This window comes from Gossypium raimondii, chromosome 6 (assembly GCF_025698545.1).
Source record: "Gossypium raimondii isolate GPD5lz chromosome 6, ASM2569854v1, whole genome shotgun sequence".
NCBI lineage: Eukaryota > Viridiplantae > Streptophyta > Magnoliopsida > Malvales > Malvaceae > Gossypium > Gossypium raimondii.
This window is the reverse complement of record NC_068570.1, coordinates 44,710,986-44,730,322: the sequence shown is the minus strand read 5'-3', so window position 1 is coordinate 44,730,322 and position 19,337 is coordinate 44,710,986. Positions and strand designations below refer to the sequence as shown.

Genomic DNA, 19,337 nt, shown 5'->3' with positions numbered 1-19,337 from the left:
CGACGTAAATTGTACATATAACTCAATATAATTTGCTCCGCTAGCAAGATGAGTTTGCACCATTGCCTCCATGCTACGAGCACCTTTTATGTCGAACGAGTCATATGTCACCGGATCAACAGAAGAACAAAATCGATACGTGATTGACAGAACTTTCATTGGCGTCGTTCAAGATTTTACGCCTAATTCTTTTACGAAGTTCACAAATCTATATTTTGGCTAAATGACAGTCGCACCGTATTCTCCGACAAAAAAACAACACCATTCTCGGTGTGGCAAACCTCACCATCGTAGTAAATAACATCACTAATACGTTCACTCATTTTGAAACTCTAACTTTCTTAGCCTCTCTAAAATGTTTCTGCTATGACTTATGCATTCTAAGAACATTTTCTACCTAATTTATAGCCTCATTTCAACTTGTTATCAGAGCAAAATCGCGTCCACGAGGGCACGATTTTACACTATTTGCTCGTAAACGCCAAAAAAATTATTTCCTACATGACTAATCAGAGCAAAATCGCGTCCACGAGGCGATTTCACAATTCTTCTCATATAGCATCCTGGTATCAGCGATTTTACACTATTTGCTCAGAAACGTCAAAAAAAATTATTTCCTACATGACCAACTGTAGCGAAATCGCGTCCACGAGGGTGCGATTTCACAATTTCTTCTCATATAGCATCCTGGTATCAGCGATTTTATATTATTTGCTCAGAAAACGTCAAAAAAAAATTATTTCTTACATGACCAACTGTGCTGAAATGGAGTCCACGAGGGCACGATTTCACAATTTCTTCTCTGATAGCATCCTGGTAGAAGCGATTTTACACTATTTGACCAGAAACGTCAACTCGAAATAAATTTTTTTGGGACCCCTAAACCCTAAAAAAGCCTGCACCCTAAACGAAATAATTTTTTTCGGCACCCTAAACCCTAAAAAAGCCTGCACCCTAAACGAAATAATTTTTTTTGGGACCTCTAAACCCTAAAAAAGCTTGCACCCTAAACCCTAAAACCCAAAAAACCCAACGTGAAATCAACGTTAAAATCGCTACCGAAGCGCTCGTCAGGCGAAAATCAGCGTCCACGTCGTAGCGACTGGCGACGTGGAAGGAAATCGCTTCCTCGGGACACGATTTCCTTCCACGCCGCCAGTCGCTACCGACGTGACGCGATGACCTGTCACGTTCCCCGACATCGCGCTGACATGGACGCGATTTCGGGGAAAATGGCCCATTCCGGTAAATAATTAAAAAATCGGCCTATTTCGGTAAATTTAAAAAAAAGGGCTTTTTTTAGTGTTTTGCCCCCTAATATTGCCCTAAAGAAACCCCATCGGTTTCTTAAAACAAAAACAAAAAGAAAAACAAACAGAAAAACAAACAATCACTCCTAACAAACCAACCTTACCGACGATCAAAACTACTCTTAAAAACGTCCAGAACCCGGTATTTCTTTCTTTTCCACTGCTCGTTCGTTTCGTCGTACCTCGAGGCAGAAGCAGAGGCACCTCTTCCTAAGAGTTCACAACTCCTCAAGAATGCTGATATTTAATCAGCTTGAAACCGAGCTACCCCCAACCCAATCTCTTTATTTTATCAAAACTTATTTTGACCAGATTTTCGTTCAATAAATCCCTCAAGCAACAATAGCCCTTTATCAATCTTACCAAATTTTCTTTATCTTTCATGCTGCTTTTACTCCGTTGCTTATTCTCTTGACAATACCTTTTGACAGTCTTCTTCCGCCTCTATTGTAGCTAACTGGGGAAATCCATTTTGCAGGTGAGTAACCTCGGCTCTTTTAAGCCCTTCTACTGCTAATGCATGCGCCACTTTATTATACATTCTCGAGGTATGTTTAAATAGGAATGCTTTGTAGCCAAAGCTTAGCATTTTTGTGCTTAAAACGTAAGCACTGATTTTCGATTTATCTATGTTTCCATATTGTACCTTTTTTATGACTGATAGTGCATCGCCTTCTATTTCAGCTTTTACTATTCCTAGATCTAGCCCAAATTGAACCGTCTAGACACAGGCAATCACCTCTACTACAAACCCAATTGGTATATGCTCATTTAGGCGCATCGTAAAAATTAACACCCTCCCCCTTGAATCTCTGACCACTATCCCTGAGCATGAACTATTGCTTTGTTTGTGAAATGCAACATCAAAGTTAATTTTTACAAACAATTCCTCCGATGGTCTCCACCGTTCCCCCACTATTCTTCGTTGGTAACCTTTTGTTAAATTCCTTTAGTTCATGTATGTAACCTGTGATAAAACTAGCTATTTTTTATTCGAAGTATCCCCTTATGTAGGTATTAGTTCCTAGCTGTCTACAAAGCCCAAAATTAACAGGCTATTATTCGGCAATTTTGTATTGAGCCATTATTGTAAAGGTACAACATCCAGTCTTTAAGTTGGCATTCATTTAATTCTAGCAGCCAATCTATGCCTAACTTTCTCCATGTGTCCTTTATAGCTAAACAATCCCAAAAGGCATGCTCAATATTTTCCACTTCAGTTGTACATTTAGGACAATTTGCAGATCCCACCAACCTCCTTTGGTATAGATTAAATTGGATAGAAAAATAGCTATTAAAGATCCTCCAATTCATAATTTTTATTTTAGAAGGTAGATTCAGGGACCATAGTTTTTTTGTACAAAAGTGTTGTACTCATGTTGTATCTGCTCCTTATCGAGTATTCGCCAGAAGCCTTACCTCGCCATACCAGTTTGTCTTCTTATGGTGCGTATGGAAGAAGGATACACAAAATCGTTTCATCCTTTTCTTCATTAAAGATAGTTTTAATTACCCCTTCCTTCCAGGTATTAGTAGTTTGGTCAATTAAATCTGACACATGACGTATATGCTGATTGTTTGCTTGTGTTTAAATTTTGAAATCCATAGCACCTAGCACCCACGCATCTTCACAAACCAAAGATTGATTTCCAGATCTGATTCGCCAGCACAAACCTTTCTTTAGTAGCCCTTTTGTCACACATGCACTTTTCCAGGCATATGATGGTAAATTGTTCAACATAGCATTTAAGAAATTTGTTTATGGATAATATTTAGCCTTTAATGATCTTGCCAATAAATAATTTGGATAAAAAATAAGACGCCAACCTTGTTTTGCTAATAATGTTAGATTAAATTTTGACAAGCATTGAAACCCTAAAACCTTGTCTTCTTTTAACTTACACAATCTCCTCCACTCGCACCAATAAATTCATCGCTTCCCATGCTTCTTTTTGCCACAAAAATTTTCCAATTATGCTTTCCAATTCATTACAAAGCGAATTTGGCAATAAGAAACACACCATTGAATGTGTTGTTATCTTACCTGGTGTTTAGTTCTCATTCATTACTTTGTTTACAAAATGAGGACATTGGTTCTTTTTAAGGAGGGAGTAGGGCAATATTTGCATAAATATAATTTTTTTTCTTAAGTATGATTCAATATTTACACATAAGTATGCTAAAATAAAATAATGTTCAGAAAAAAATTGTTCATAACTTAGTTCAAATACAAATATGATTTCTGATTTTATCTAAGTTTTTTTATGTTATATTAAGTTATGAAATGTTTGTATGTTTTGAAGTCTTATATAGACTTTTTCTATGAAAATTTAATTTTCTTAGAAACAGACTGGCATGAAGGTTTAAGTCCCTAGAATTGACTTAGTAACTTTCTTAAGGCAAAATCTTAGGAGGCATAAGAATCTAAACATGATATGGACACATTTTCTTTGGATTGTTTGAGCCTTTCAAGCCTACTATATGAATTTAACCCTTAAAAACTAGTTTGAGCCTTTAAGCCTATTTTATTGCTATTCACCTACATCATAGTCATATTACTATCTTTTTAAGTTTTATCCTATTTTATTACACCAATCTTAACTCTACTTGTCTTGGTGATTAAAATTTAAGGAAAAATTCAAAAAGATGTATATGTTCTTTGTATGTTCAAGAGAGGAAGAAAGAGAGAGAGAGAGAGAGAGAGAGAGAGAGATCTATTCAAATGTAAAGCAAAAAAAGAGTAAAATAAATACTCAAATATTGAAAAATATTATTGGGCATAAGCTTCAAATTAAGTTTGGGTGTGCTAAAACCTATTAGTAGGAAGGATGTACTTCGAAAAGATTCAAGATAAAATTAGGGTTAGGATTATTGAACCTAAAAATTTACTTCTCCTTACCCTTATCTTGAGCCTAACCCCATTACAATCCTATAAAAGACCTAATGATTTTGATAATTATGCCAACTACATTAGTGGAGATGAATTGTTAAGTTCAACATATGAGGACCACTAATTAAACCTTGTGATTGTTTTATCTGATTGGTAAGCAAACTTTGATTGAATGGTGAATGTTAAATATGACCTTGAAAAAAATGCACTCTATGACTTATGTTAGCATTTTTTCGTACTTAGTATAAAATTATGAAATAATGTTTGCATATGAGCGACTTATCAATAAAAAGAGTTTGTGAGCATTACTTTGTTGATGTATGTTTATGTGCAAAAGTTTATTCTACTTAAACTTATTGCAAGATTACCTTATCTAAAGTTTTGCTTTGCATTACTCGAGATGAGCAATAGATTAAGTTTGGGGGTGTGTAAACTCTAAATTATATAGAGTTTTTATAGTTGTTTATGGAATCTTTTTACTTAAAAAATTAAGTTAATCCTGAATATTTGATAGTTAATTGGATGAGTTTTATTTATATTGAGATAGTGGACATGATTAAGTATGCAATTTTATGCTTTTATGTATTAAATTTGTGCATAATTTAATTATTTCGTGCTACATAATAATTTCTTGTATTTAATTATTGCAGTGGGACCATGGAGTTAATAATTTGTGAAGCTTATTTTAATTATACATGGACATGAGCTTTATTCTACCTTATTTGGACGGAAAAGGCAAGCAAATTGGGTCAGGAGAATGTCACTTTGATCCAGTTAAAGTTGGTTTAATCGAAGAACAAGTCTGACAAGTAATTGTGTCACAAAATCGTCCAAGCAATGGGGAAAGAAGCCCAAATCGGTAAGGGCATATGAGCAGCTCAAAATCAACTTTTGGAAGATTTATTCAGAGGTCCCTACACTTGTAAAAGAATTAAAAATCGACACTAAACTTTTACCCAATAAATCATCCACCTCCTTGCTTGATTCATGCATGAAATCAAGCATGAATCAAGCAGCCAACAACCTCCCCTTTCCATACTTCATGGACGGCCAAGCAAAGGAGAACTTTAAGGGATATTTAAACTATTTTTAGTAAACTTCTTAACCATCCCTCTATTATAAATATCACCCTTTACTTCCCATTCATTCATCCTTCATCCCTCTTCCCTCACCATTCAATAATCTCTCAATCCCTTAACTCACATCTTTCATTTCCCTCTCACACATAAACCATCCATTTTCCTTCCATTTAGCTAGCAATTCTTTAAGAAAATTCTCTCTTGGCTAGCCACCTTGAGGAGCAATTAGGAGATAGGGATAAGCCATCATGATTAATTTCTAGAGGATTGTCGAAATTATTTCAGAGATTTTTCTTCCTTAATATTTATTGTTGTTCAACATGTTTGCAATTTGATCTGTTGTTTTTTCATTAACAATGATAGCTTAATTTTGTTTAGCTAGAATGATTACATCAATTTGAAGAAGTTTATGTGATTTATGTTCATGATTTTCTGTGCCTCGATTGGTCATTCTTTCAATTAAAATCATGTACGTATTTCATTCATTAAAACTTGTTTGAATGCATTAGAATTAGTTGATCAATTCTAGCAAGAATGACGGTTAACAGACGCAATAATTGAAAGGAGTAGGCTTAATTTAAATCTTAACCCGATTAAATTAAAGGTTCGTAATAACTCGAGAAATCTCTATTTCCTTTTATAACTTTTAGATTTGTGTGATTAAAGTGTTTCAAACTTATCCATCCCTGTTACTTCACATAACTCTAAGACCTTTGGTTAAATATGATCATGGTACTATGCACTTTTTTTAAGTAAAGGATTCCGAAAGGACTTAAACTGGTTTCAAAATTCATGAAAGATCAAGTTGCCATGAAATATTTACCGGAATATTGTGAGCATGATGAAAATGAACAAAGTCAATTGTTGTTATTATTCTAGCCTATTAATGTTATTGTTGTTAAAGCTTGCGGATTTGTTACTAAATCCATCTCATCCATTTTAATTAGTCATTACACTTAGGTTAAATTGCATCTAATATAATTTTGCATTTAGTTATTTATTTTTACATTAAACATTCAAAAATATTGTGTTTTCTCACCAAATTATAAAACATTAATTTTGCAAAATATTGATTAACATATACAGTCCCTGTGGAGACGATAGCTCTTATGTTTACTTATTACTTGATAATGATTGTGTACACTTGCACAAACCCTAGCATTACAAGTTTTTGGCACTATTGTCGGGGAATATTGCCTTAATCCTTTTTTGTGAAATTATTTTTTGTAATTTGGTTTATTCATTTGTATTTTTATTTAATTAATTTTTATTCTTTATTCTGTATTTTTTGTGATTTATTTTCAAGTGTTTATGAGTATAGGCCGAATCATCGATCTACTTCCTATAGACCCTGAAATTGAACGAACATTTAGACAAAGAATATGAGACAGAATAGCCCAAAGACAAGACGCAGAAATGGACCTTGAAAATCAAAATGATGTTCAAGGGGATGGAGCCGCTAATGTTCATAGTCCAATCCTTATTGTTGATTATAGGGATCAGGCTATAAGGCAATATGTTGTGCCACTTTTTAACGAACTAAATTTGAGAATTAGAAGACTAGAGATCGATGCACCATAGTTTGAATTGAAGCCTGTGATGTTTCAAATGACTCAAACAATGGGCCAATTTAGTGCTATGCCCACAGAAGATCCACACATTCACCTTCGACTCTTCATAGAGGTGAGCGATTCCTTTAAGATAGAAGGTGTAACAGAAGACTCATTGATATTGAAGTTGTTTTTGTACTCATTGCGAGATCGAGCACAAGCATGGCTTAATTTATTGTCACCACATTCAGTTTCAACTTAGTAAAAACTAGTGAATGTTTTCTGGTAAAATATTTCCCACTTAGAAAAAAAGATAAGTTGCAGAATGAGGAGTCCCTATACAAGGTGTGGGAATGATTCAATGAGTTACTTTGAAGATGCCCACACCATGGGATTTCACATTACATCCAGTTGGAGACATTTTATAATGATCTTAATGCACACACAAGGTTGGTGGTAGATGCTTCTGTGAACAGTGCTCTTTTGCCGAAGTCTTATAATTAGGCTTATGAGATCATTAAGAAAATAGCCAGTAACAATTACCAATGGTTGACTAATCGAGCAACTTCAGAAAGATGAGTAGTCGAAATGCATGAAGTACATGTCCTTACTTCACTCTTAGCTCATGTATCTTCTATCTCTTCAATGTTGAAACAATTTACTATTAACAGTTTTAATTATATTGCAGCTCAGCCACCGAGTCAATTTGATGTTATTTCCTGTGTATATTATGGGGACGGTCATTCTTTCGAGAATTGTTCATTAAATCCCAAGTCAATTTATTACGTAAGAAATCAAAACAAAAATAAAAGTGGATAAAGACCATAGTCCAACTTCGTTAATCCTTCATGACGAAACCATCCAAACTTCTCTTGGAGTAACCAAGGAGGAGGACCGAACAACACTTACATATAGCATTGACTAAGTCAACCTCAAGGGTTCAATCAACAAGTTTAAAAGCCATTACAAGCTAAATCATCTAATAGCTTAGAGAATTTGTTGAAGGCGTATGTGGTGAAGAATGATGTTTTAATCCAAAGTCAAGCAGTAACACTGAAAACTTTAGAGAACCAAATGAGTCAGTTAGCTACGGAGCTTCGTAATAGATCGCAAGAAGCCTTGCCGAGCAATACAAAAAATCTAAGGAATTTGGGTAAGGAACATTACAAGGTAGTTGCTTTATGAAGTAGTAAGACTTTGCAACCCAATGAAGCTGTGGTTGAAGATGAACCTATTGAGAAGGAGGAAAGTCAACCAATAGTTGAAATTCCTGCACCAAAAGAGCCAGAACTTACAAAGTTTGATGAGGTAAAATCTAAACTAGTGAATTCTGATAAGCTAACACCTTCTTTAGATGTATATTTATCTCCTTAGAAAAGTTGTCCAGTCTAAGCCAAAGTTCCATCACCTCTATATCCTTAAAGATTCCAGCAACATAAGCAGAAACATGTGTAATTTAAGAAGTTTTTGAACGTTCTAAAGCAACTTCACATCAATATCCCGTTGGTGGAGGTTTTAGAACAAATGCTCAATTATGTCAAGTTCATGGACATTTTGTCTAAGAAGAAGAGACTTAGTGAGTACGAGACTGTAGCACTAACGAAGAAGTGCAGTGCGTTCTTACAGAATAAGCTACCTCCGAAAATGAAGGACCCCTGAAGCTTTACTATACCCTGTAATATTGGAGAATCTTACTGTGGTAAAGATTTATGCAATTTAAGAGCAAGCATCAACTTGATGCCAAAATATATTTTCAAGATGTTGGGAATAGGTGAAGTAAAACCCACAACTATTACACTCCAATTGGCGGATCGATCTTTAGCATACCCAGAAGGAAAGATCGATGATGTTTTGGCACGTTTAGATAAGTTTACTTTTCCTATTGATTTCATTTTCTTAGATTTTGAAGTACATAAGGAAGTGTTAATCATCCTGAGAAGACCTTTGCTAGCCACAGAAAGAACATTAATAGACATACAAAAAGGTGAACTCACCATGAGAGTTCAAGACGATCAGGTAACATTTAATGTTCTTAAAGCCTTGAAATTTCTCGATCCAACAGAGGAATGTTCAGTGATGAAGGAGCTAGAAACCTTAGTTTCTATGGAATGAGAGAATAATTTTGTAAATGACCCATTGAAGAACACTTTAGGGCCTAAGTCATTGGAAGATGAAGAAGGTAATAAAAACATGGCTTTGATGGAAGCAAGTCCGAGGAACTATGTTCAACCAACACGGTTTGAACCATTAGAGTTAGAAGCTCGTGAATTCACACAACTGAAGTTGTCAATCGAGGAACCACCCAAACTTGAACGTAGGGTACTTCCTTCTCATTTGAAATATGTTTATTTGGGTAACAGATCTACTTTGCATGTGATTGTTTCAGTACAACTAACAGAACACCAAGAGGTAGTTTAAGAGAAAGTTATCAAATGGTTAGATGCGAGAATTATCTACCCCATCTCAGATAATTCATGGGTAAGTCCAGTACAATGTGTACCAAAGAAATGTGAAATCACGATTGTTGAGAATGAACGAAATGAGTTAATCTCGACGAGGACGAACACGGGTTGGAAAATCTGTATTGATTACGGAAAATTAAAAAAAGCCATTCGAAAGGACCATTTTCTGCTGCCTTTTTTATGAATCAGATGTTAGATCGATTGGAAAGTAACGAATATTACTGCTTTTTAGATGAATATTTGCAATATAACCAAATAGTTGTAGCCGCAGAAGACTAACACAAAATGACTTTTACTTGCCCATATGGTACGTTTGCTTTTGGGTGAATGCCTTTCGATTTATGTAATGCACCTATCATATTTTAATGATGCATGATGGCAATATTTACTGATATGGTAGAAAATTTTGTTAAGTTATTCATGGATAATTTTTCTATTTTGATAATACATACGGTATTTGTTTGAGTAATTTAGCTAAGGTACTGAAGTGATGCGAAGAGACAAATCTTATTCTTAACTGGGAGAAATGTCATTTTATGGTTGAGGGAATTGTCTTGGGACGTAAAATTTCCAGAAACGGGACTGAAGTCGATAAAGTGAAGGTAGATGTAATTAAAAAATTACCACCTCCAGTTAGTGTGAAAGGAGTTCAAAGTTTTTTAGGTCATGCTGATTTTTACCGGAGGTTTATTAAAGATTTTTTAAAAATTTCCAAGCTTTTGTGTATACTATTAGAGAAAGACTTCATTTTTTAGTTTAACAAAGCATGCTTGGAAGCTTTTGAGGAATTAAATAGTCGATTAATCTCAGCCCCAATAATTGTTACATCATATTGGAACTTACCTTTTGAATTGATGTGTGACGCTAGTGATTTTTCTATAGGAGCTGATGGGGTAAAGAAGAAATAAAGTGTTTCATCCGGTATACTATGCAAGAAAAACATTGACAGGAGCCCGGCTTAATTATACGGTAACTGAAAAAGAACTCTTTCTTATAGTTTTTTTCTTTTGACAAGTTTCGTTTTTATCTCATAGGTTTGAAAGTCACAGTTTTATCGACCATGCAACCATTAAATACTTACTCGCAAAGAAAGATGCTAAACCAAGGCTGATTCGATGGATACTCTTACTCCAAGAATTTGACCTTGAAACCCAACACAAAAAGGGTGTTGAAAATCAAGTAGCTAATCATTTGTCGAGGTTGGAACAAAACGATGTAACTCATTTACTTGTTTCAATTAATGAAAATTTTCCAAATGAGCATATCTTCAAGGTAAGTCGAATTCATGAAATTCCTTGGTTTCTTTATTATGCAAATTATTTAGCATGTGGAATAATACCTTCTAGAATGACATACCAACAATAGAATAAATTCCTTCACGATAGTTGGTATTATTTCTAGGAGGATCCATTTTTGTTCAAATAATGTGCGGATAATATCATCAGGAAGTGCGTAGCTGAATGTGAGATTGATGAGATCTTATACCACTATCATTCATCTCCAAGTGGGGGACACTTTGATAGTTCCCGCATTACAGTAATGATCTTACAAGCTAGATTTTTCTCACCTACGGTGTTTAATGATGCATATGCATATAGGAAAAATGGTGATAGATGTCAAAGGACTGGGAACATATCAAGAAGGAATGATATGCCCTTCACAAATATTCTAGAGGTAGAATTATTTCATATTCGGCGTATTGATTTTTTAGGACCGTTTCCTTCTTCTTATGGTAACAGTTACATCCTAGTTGTTGTCGATTATGTATCCAAGTGGGTTGAAGCCGAGGCATATCCAACGAATCATGCTAAGGTTGTTATATGATTCCTACATAAGCATATGTTTACACAATTTGGGACTCCGAGAGCTATAATTAGCGATAAAGGATCTTACTTTGCAAGCAAATGGTTTAAGTAGTTGCTTGACAAGTATGATGTGTGTAATGGCCTAAATTCAAGGCTATCGGAATAGTGGTTTTGTAACCACAAATCAGATTTAAAGAGAAATTTATTTTAATATTTTTGCATGAATATTGATATGATAGGAAAATCGTATGAAAATATCGATAGAAAAATTTTACCGATTTAGTGGTTAGTTAGAAAAAGAAATTATTGAAGAAATTGGGTAAAAATAAGGTATCGAGACCTCAATCTTGTCAAACTGAGTCAAAAATATTTTTATAAACATTTATGAAGTGTTAGTAATATGGTATTAAAATTTCGTTAGAAAATTTTAATGTTTGGGTAGTCAATTAAGTGAAAAGGACTAAATTGAAAAAGGTGTAAAAGTTACTAGAAGGATTAAATAGCTCAATGGTTAAATGAGGAGGGGCATGAATTGTAAATAATCCCAAAAGAAGATATTTTGGGCGGCATACGCTGATAAAAAAAATCAGGAGAATTAAGGGTAAAATTAGAATATTGCAAAATTTACTTTAAAAGTTAGGACTAAAGTGGAATATCTAGAATTCTCTCCATATTTTCTGCATTCTCATCAGCCAAAAACATCCTAAGGGTTTCTTCAAGGTGGTTTTTCATAATTTTTGCACCAAGTGAGTTAATCCTTGTCTTTTTCTTGTAATTTTTTTGTTTCTAAGACTTTTACAACTAGGTCCTATTACTAAATTCATTAGTTTTTGATTTTATGAATGAATTCGAAAGTTGCTATGAATATGTGCTGGAAGTTATGATGAAATAGCATGAAAATTGAAGCTCTAATTTGTTTATGAGATGATTTTATTAGGTAATTTCAATAGAAATTAATTTGTAGGACTTAATTGTAAAAAAGTTTGGAATTAAGGTCTAGTGCTAAAATTCTGATTTCCAAAGGTTATAAGGTAGTTTAAAGTGATAGAATAAAGTTTTAATTGAGAAAAATCAGCTCAATTGAGAGGTTAATTGAGTAGGGATGAAATTATCATTTATTGAAAGTTTAGGGAAAAATGGTAATTAACATCATGCACTAAAACAGTTTTGGACAGCAGCAGTAGGTTAACTTTGAAAAATCACCAAAAATTGTAGGATTTAGAGGATGAATAAAATATTAAATTAAATCTTATTGAGTCTAGTTTCTTATAAAAGAAACGGTGTAAGCAATGGAATTGTAAATCATGAGATATAATAGATTTTGTGAGACAAGGTCAGAATGAATTCGGGTTCCCCTATTCTGACTTTTGAAAATCATTAAAAATTTTACAAAAATTATTATGAGTTATAATTTATATGCTTAGAATCCTTAATGAGTATATTTTCATAAGAAATAAACGGAAACATCATCCGAATTCTGTACAATGAGATAATTAATTTTTAGCGAAGAGAGGTCGGAACTGTCGACTAGTAAAATAGGAAAAATTTTAAAGAATAAACTATACGTATTGGCTAAACAAAAAATTCTGAGAATTTTATGCTAAGAAGATATGTGAGTCTAGTTTTGGGGAAAATTAGCGGATCTTAATTTAGAGTTCTGTAGCTCAAGATATAAATAATTTAGTGATTGTTACTCAGTGAGACAGCTTTGAATGCACTGTAAATAATAATGAAATTATAGAGAATGTTACACATGAACATGAAAAGTATTAGATTAATGATTAAATTTATTTATTTAGATCCAAAAATTTTAAATACGAAGCAAGATCGAGGAAAAGGAAAAGTTCGGGATTAGTAGATTTTTTGTTTACGAACAATTGTCGAGGTAAGTTTGTGTAACTTGAATTATATTCTTAAATGCCTGAAATGTTTGTTATTGATGTGAATATGATTTGAATGTTCATTGTATGAAAATTGATGAAACACTGATATATTTGATAAAAAGGGGAAGAAATCCCGGTTGAATGGAAGGAAAATTCGATGGATCTCTAAAAAGGAATTGATGGTAAAAAGGATCTAGCCCGGACGGGTGATCCTATTCTGATATAGCCCTCCCGAAGAATATGTGGCAAATGGATTTAGCCTGGACGGGTAATCCGAATTAGGGTCTGAATTTAGCCTGGACTGGTAATTCAGATCCAAGCTCATTAGAGTAATTGTCGTTGCAGGGGATTTAGCCTGGACTGGTAATCCTGACAATACTCTATGAGTTTATATTACAGGGGATTTAGCCTGGACTGGTAATCCCGTTGTAAGGATGAGGTTCGCGGGAGTGTGCTCTCTGAAATAGAAATGTGCACACATGAATATGAATTGACGGACCCGAATTTGTACACTAAAGTGTACATCTAAAAATCCATCGAAATTCAGGGAAATTCAAAGGGATAAATATGGAATTGATGAGCTCATCAATCATTTGTCTTTGTAATAAATTTATATGATGTTTACTTAACTAATGTAAAAGTTGAGTTTGTATGTGATAGGTATATGTTTATGTGAATTGGATGTGTGCTTGTTTTATTAAATGATAGGTGTATAATATGGTAAGTATAATTCCTGTTACATGAACTTACTAAGCACAATGTGCTTACCCCGTTCTCTTTTTCTCTATTTTGTAGTGCTCTGGAGCTCGAAGGTTGGAGATTAGTCGGAGCTTTATCACACTATCAACCTATATCTTTTGGTATTTGAAAATGACTTATTTTGAAAGAATGGCATGTATAGACTAAATACCAATATTACATAGAAATGAATGTTTGTAACTTAACTGTTGGTATGGCTAGAGTAAGTATAACTTTGAGATTTTGCGAGAAATTTCTTATGGCTTAGATTTAATATCAATTTAGTCCCGATGTACGTTTTGGGCTTCGGAGGCCCATCCAAGGGACGTCATGACATGATTCGATAAATGAATAGTAATTAAACTCGTAATAATAGAAACATTAATTCAGTAAAATCTGGTAATGCCTCGTATCCTATTCCGGCGACGAAAACGGGTAGGGGGTATTACATTTGTTGGTATCAGAGCTACGGTTTAGCTGGTTCTCGGACTGACATAGCAAATATGAGATTAGCTATACATGTCATTTAAATTATTATTGATAGTGTGATATCTCATGACCATTTGAAATGTGATTTTCTTATAGTAAATGTCTGCCGACCGAGCTCAACCCGAGGAAGCCGGTAGTCATGCTCCAGCTTCAGAACAAAGAGAAGCTAAAGCTACTAGTAGTAGAAGGTCCGAGACAAGGGACCAAAATGAAGAAGGTAAAAGGGCTTTCTATCAAATGATGAATGAATGGTTTACTCAGTATATAAGAACTAACCATGTAGTGCAGCAAACTCAAGCTCCCCCTCCTCCTCCTCCACCGGTTCCCGAGATTTTACAGGGTACAGGTGTCGAATCTATCAGAAAAGGGAAAGCTCCGGTTGATAAAAATAGAAAATATGGGGCAGAGGAATTCAGAGCTACAGTTAATGATGATCCTGAACAGGCTAAGTTTTGGTTTGAGAATACTATTCGGGTTTTGGAGGAATTATCTTGCACACCAGAAGAGTGTTTGAAATGTGCAGTATCATTGCTAAAAGATACAGCTTACCACTGGGGGAATACTAAAGTTTCAGTTGTTCCGAAAGAAGAAATTACATGGGAATTCTTTCAGACCGAGTTCAGAAAGAAATATATCAGCCAGAGGTTCCTTGATCAGAAAAAAAAGAATTTCTTGAGCTGAAACAGGGCAACAGATCGGTATCTGAGTATGAAAGAGAATTTGTCTGATTGAGTAAATATACTCGGGAATGGATACAATTAGAGGCTGAAATGTGCAAATGATTTGAAGAAGGGTTGAATGAAGAAATTAAGCTACTGATCGGAATTCTTGAAATTCGAGAGTTTGCTACATTGGCAGAGCGAGCTTATAAAGCAAAAGAATTAAGTAAAGGAAAGAAACAAGCTGAAAGAGAAGCTCGTGTTTTTAGTAAAAGATCGATAGAAAAATCTTAGTTTTCTGCTTCAAAGAAATTCAAGAAATACCAGGATCGTTCTACCTCAGCCACTAGGTATTCGGGTAGAGAGCGAGGTTTTCAACGCACTAATCCAAGACCTTCCACTCCATTAGTGACCAGTATTGGCAGTGTTGGCACCCCTAAGCCGAGATGTCAGTACTGTAATAAAACTCATTTTGGTGAATGCCGATTAAAGAGTGGGGCTTGTTACCGATGTGGTTCTTTCGATCATTTCCTCAGAGATTGTCTAGAAATGGGTGAAAAAGAAGCTGAGCAGACATCAAAGCCGAGTAATCTAGTTTTGAGGGGTAGACCACCTCGACCATCTGGTGATGTCGATGGTAGCCGAAGAGCTACGAAAGATACTACAGGCAGGCCTGAGGCACGAGCACCTGCTAGGACATATGCCATCTGTGCTAGAGAAGATGCTTCAGCACCTGATGTTATTACTGGTACATTTTCTTTACTTGATACTGATATTACTGCATTGATTGATCCTGGTTCTACACATTCATACATATGCACAAAATTAGTATTTGTTAAAAATTTATCTGTTGAACCTACTGAATTTGTGGTTAAAGTCTCGAACCCCCTGGGCCAGTTTGTGATGGTGGATAAAGTTTGTAAAAATTGTCCACTAATGGTAAGAGGTTATTATTTCTCGGCTGACTTGATGTTACTTCCTTTTGATGAGTTTGATGTGATATTGGGTATGGACTGGCTAACTCAGCATGATGCAATAGTAAACTGTAGACAGAAATATATTGTGTTGAAGTGTCAGAATGGAGAATTACTTCGGGTTAAATCTGATCAGACAGAGGAATTATCTAATGTGATTTCAGTGATGACAGCTCAGAGGTGTATCAGAAAAGGGTATGATGCTTATTTGGCATATGTGTTAGACACTAAGGTATCTGAGTCAAAGATACAGGCAGTACCAGTTGTATGCGAATTTTCTGATGTCTTTCCAGAGGAATTACCAGGGTTGCCACCAGAAAGAGAAGTGGAATTTTCTATAGATCTAATTCTGGGAACTGCTCCAATCTCCATAGCTTCGTATCGTATGGATCCTATGGAATTAAAGGAGCTAAAGACACAGTTGCAAGAACTTGTTGACAGGGGTTTTGTTCGACCGAGTCATTCACCTTGGGGTGCTCCGATTCTATTTGTGAAGAAGAAAGACGAGTCCTTAAGATTATGTATTGATTACCGACAACTTAACAAAGTCACTATAAAGAATAAGTATCCATTGCCTCGGATTGACGATCTGTTTGACCAGTTGAAGGGTGTCACTGTATTTTCAAAGATTGATCTCTTATCGGGTTATTATCAACTACGGGTAAAAGAGCCAGATGTGCCAAAAATAACTTTCAGAACCAAATATGGGCATTATGAGTTTCCGGTTATGTCGTTTGGGTTGACTAATGCACCTGCAGTATTTATGGACCTAATGAATCGGATATTTAGACCGTACTTAGATAGGTTCGTGGTAGTTTTTATTGATGATATCTTGGTTTATTCCCGAGATGAAAATAAGCATACAGAACATTTGAGAATTGTGTTGCAAATTTTGCGAGAGAATCAGCTATATGCTAAATTCAGTAAATGTGAATTTTGGCTTCGAGAAGTGGGTTTTCTCGGACATATTGTATCCGCAGAAGGCATCAGGCTAGATCCGAGTAAAATTTTAGCTGGTTATTATCGGAGATTTGTACAGGGGTTCTCTATGATAGCTTCTCCAATGACCCGTTTATTACAGAAAAATGTCAAATTCGAGTGGACTGATGAATGCCAGCAGAGTTTCGATCGATTGAAAAATTTGTTGACGAAAGCACCTGTGTTGGTACAACCTGAATCAGGTAAAGAATTTATTATTTATAGTGATGCATCATTAAATGGTTTAGGTTGTGTTTTGATGCAAGAAGGTAAAGTTATAGCCTATGCTTCGAGCCAACTTAAGCCACATGAAAGAAATTACCCGGTGCATGATCTTGAATTAGCTGCTATTGTATTTGCATTAAAAATATGGCGGCATTACTTGTATGGTGAGAAATGTCATATTTATACTGATCATAAAAGTCTAAAATATCTGATGACACAAAAAGATCTGAATTTGAGACAGCGTAGGTGGCTTGAACTGATAAAAGACTATGATTTGGTTATTAATTACCATCCGGGTAAGGTTAATGTTGTAGCCAATGCTCTGAGTCGAAAATCTTTGTTTGCTTTATGAGCTATGAATGCCCGATTGTCTTTGGTTGATGATGGTTCAGTCGTAGCTGTGTTGAGAGTTAAACTGACATTTCTACAGTAAATATATGAAGCTCAGAAAAATGATGAGAAGCTACAGGCTAAAAGATTACAATGTGAGTCAGGTAATGATTCAGAATTTTAGATCGAGATTGATGGTTGTTTATTATTCAGAGGCAGGGTATGTGTACCGAAGAATTTAGAGCTTGTACAGAAGATTTTACACGAGGCACACAGTGGTATTATGTCCGTACATCTGGGAGGTAATAAAATGTATAATGATTTGAAGAAGATGTACTGGTGGCCAGGTATGAAACGTGATATTTCTGAGTTTGTATCAAGATGTCTGATATGTCAACAGGTCAAAGCTGAACATCAGGTACCTTTCAGGTTACTTCATCCAATTACTATACCGGAATGGAAATGGGAAAGAATTACTATGGATTTTGTGTCGGGATTACTATTGTCACCGAAGAAGAAAGATGTCATTTGGGTGATCGTTGATCGATTAACAAAATCAGCACATTTTATCCCGGTACGTATGGATTATTCTCTAGATAAATTGGCTGAACTGTATATATCTGAGATTGTCAAGCTACATAGAGTGCCAATCTCCATTATCTCTGATAAAGATTCTCGTTTTACATCTCGTTTCTGGGAAAAATTGCAAGAAGCCTTGGGTACTCAATTGCATTTCAGCACTGCATTTCATCCTCAGACAGATGGCCAATCTGAAAGTGTAATTCAGTCTTTGGAAGATATGCTCGATGTTGTATATTAGAGTTTGAAGGTAATTGGGAGAAGTATCTACCTTTGATTGAATTTGCTTATAATAACAGTTATCAGTCCAGTATTAAAATGGCTCCGTATGAAGCTTTGTATGGTAGAAAATGTAGAACACCGTTATATTGGACAGAGCTTAGTGAAAAGAAGATACATGGGGTTGATTTGATCCGAGAAACAGAAGAAAAAGTCAAGGTGATTCGAGATAATCTAAAAGCAGCTTCCGATCGTCAGAAGTCATATGCTGATCTTAAATGAAAAGAGATTGAATTTCAGGTGGGTGATAAGGTATTCTTAAAAGTGTCTCCTTGGAAGAAAGTTCTCTGATTCGGTCGAAAGGGTAAATTGAGTCCAAGATTTATCGGACCATATGAAATCATAGAAAGAATTGGACCAGTCGTTTATCGATTGGCATTACCACCGGAACTCGATAGAATTCATAATGTTTTTCATGTGTCTATGCTACAACGGTATCGATCAGATCCTTCACATGTTATTTCTCCGATAGAAGTGGAGATTCAGTCGGATATGACTTACAATGAAGAACCAATCAAGATATTGGCACGGCAAACAAATGAGCTTAGAAATAAAAAGATAAATTTGGTGAAAGTATTATGGCAAAAGCATGGGGTTGAGGAAGCGACATGGGAACCGGAGGAGGCAATGAGGAAACAATACCCGAACCTCTTTACTGGTAAGATTTTCGAGGGTGAAAATCCTTAAGGGGGGAGAGTTGTAATGGTCCAGATTCAAGGCTATTGGAATAGTGGTTTCGTAACCACAAATCTGATTTAAAGAGAAATTTATTTTAATATTTTTGCATGAATATTGATATGATAGGAAAATCGTATGAAAATATCGATAGAAAAATTTTACCGATTTAGTGGTTAGTTAGAAAAATAAATTATTGAAGAAATTGGGTAAAAATAAGGTATCGAGACCTCAATCTCGTCAAAACGAGTCAAAAATATTTTTATAAATATTTATGAAGTGTTAGTAATATGGTATTAAAATTTCATTAGAAAATTTTAATGTTTGGGTAGTCAATTAAGTGAAAAGGACTAAATTGAAAAAGGTGTAAAAGTTACTAGAAGGATTAAATAGCTCAATGGTTAAATGAGGAGGGACATAAATTGTAAATAA

The 19,337-nt window shown here is 34.9% G+C and overlaps 1 long non-coding RNA gene across 1 annotated transcript; it reads left to right on the top strand.

Moving 5' to 3' along the window:
* The first annotated feature begins 1,745 nt into the window (after positions 1 to 1,745).
* Positions 1,746 to 5,704, top strand: LOC128041963 (uncharacterized). Its single transcript, XR_008197150.1, has 2 exons — positions 1,746 to 1,858; positions 4,851 to 5,704. It is a non-coding gene; the product is annotated as an uncharacterized LOC128041963 (long non-coding RNA).
* The last annotated feature ends 13,633 nt before the right edge of the window (positions 5,705 to 19,337 follow it).